Here is a 2,220-nt window from a genome sequence, read left to right as displayed (position 1 = left end):
GGTATCAGAGTCATGGGTTGTTTTCTATTATATTTGATGCAAATGTTTGATTTTCAAAGTTGAAAACAAAAGGAAAAAAAAACATGAAGTTTGTCAAATTTTAAGATAATTACTTGATTTTATGGAAAACTAATTATTTGTAAAATTTAAGTCATTTTACTACAAGAGTTGAATTAGGTCAATTTATTAAAAGATAGAATGATATGATTATTTTATTTGTTTTAAAAGTTTGATCTAAATTTTTTGAGTTACAAATTTTGTCATAAAATTTTGGAACTCAAAAGTCTTTTTTAAAAGTTATGATCTTAAGAGTTTTAAAACATCCATTAGTTATGGATTATGAAAAGTTTTTTCGTGTTACCTTGTTTTATGAGTTAATTTAGATTAATGTAAAAACTTTGTGTTAGTTGTTTTCAATCCAAATTAATCTACAAATTGTTCATAAAATGAGTTTTTGTAACTTGTCCTCAAGTTATATGAAAAGACACATTTATGATTCTTAAAACTCATAAATAATGTCATAGGCTACAAAATAAAGATTTTTTTTTCTCATAAATAGTTTTTATGAACTCGATAACTTGTCCTCAAGTTATGGATGTTCAAGAGTCTCTTCATTTAAGTATCTAAAACTTTAATTAAACTCATAAGTTATAAAAATCAAAGAGTTTTGAATAGTTCCAAAACTTGCCCTCAAGTTTTGGAATTTGTAAAGTTTCCCTCATGAACACTTCAATTCCAAGTTAAGCCCTTAGAATTTTAAAAGTTAAAATTCAACCCTTATACTTTATAGTATTATAAGTTAATAATATATATATATATATATATATATATATATATATATATATATATATATATATATATATATATGTATATATGTATGTATAAGAGCAAGTCAGTCTTACCGTTAGTAGACCACATTCACGAAGCCAATCTATAAGGGGGGTATAAGGTTACTGCCTATAAAATGGAAGTTTAATGGGTGTCCATTCTCACCCACCGCTTCCTTGACTGGTAGAGGGTCGTTAGCCGAACGGTTAGGACAAGGACTACAATTCTCCCTTCATTAAAAGTATTAATGATAAATATAAAGTAACTAAACCTTTTATAAATTCCCAATCTTAGTTACTTTAGGAAAATGTGAATTTGGTGCTAACCCATGAAATTACACTTTCCACTTTGATTAAGTCAGTTAGTGTAGCGCATGTGGTTAACCGGCACACTAGCTTGATTTAACAAGGTAGGTAAAGGGTAACTTAATGTTTATCATAGTATCAGTGGAGTGCGTGTGGTTAATCGACACATCGATTGAGGGGTAAATATTAAGGGTACCAAGTATATTTGCATGGTTATTCACACCTTGTTTTGTGATCCTCAGCATTCCAGTCACAAAACTTGAGATGGCACAATCGAGATTGAAACATACCATTAAAAAGTCTAATGAATCTCAAAAGATCTTGGAGTTTCAAATCCAATTAAACCTAATAAATTATTTCGTTTTTCATGGTGGAAATTGGTGAATCGTCATTCGCCTACCTTCAAATATTCTATAGCTTGGATTACGGCATTCCTCTTCCAAGTTATAAAATATTGTGTTGGGTCATAGCGTTAATATTTCACATTGGGTGTTATGTTAAGGACTTTAAATCAACTATCTTGAATATCTTCCAAAAGATGTCTGGTTCAGACATCTATGATCTTCCCAAAAACTTTTGGAACAAGCTTTCCTAATGAAGATGATGTCCCGGAAATCATTCTTCATTCCCTCCTCCTCCTCCAATTATTCTCCCTAACCCACAAGTTCAAGGTCACTCAATCCCTAATGGCAAGCAAGGTCTATGTGTGCTCACATCTTAAAGATAAAGTCACATATTGACAAGCCGGGAGAGTTGGGTGTCAAAGTCTTGAGAAAGTTGGTTGTTCAATCACCTTCTAAGTCTCATAGTGAGTGTCCTTTGGGTCTACTATGTAAAAGACTATGACATGACCCTTAATGATCTTATCTATTTGCTTGGTGCTGCTGAATCAGCAATGATTTGGAGCACTGGTAGAGCAAATTTGATTAAGAAGATCAACTTCCATGGACATTGACAATGGTAACATTCAATATCCAGAAAAGCTTTCTCTTCCAATGGAAAGGGATCGGCCATAGTCAACTCAGTTGACCAAATGGTAAAGAGAATGGCTAAGTCTGAGATAGTTCCATGTACCATTCCCAATAGG

This window comes from Lactuca sativa, chromosome 4 (genome assembly GCF_002870075.4).
Source record: "Lactuca sativa cultivar Salinas chromosome 4, Lsat_Salinas_v11, whole genome shotgun sequence".
NCBI lineage: Eukaryota > Viridiplantae > Streptophyta > Magnoliopsida > Asterales > Asteraceae > Lactuca > Lactuca sativa.
The sequence above is the reverse complement of the archived record's forward strand: the minus strand, read 5'-3'. Positions refer to the sequence as shown.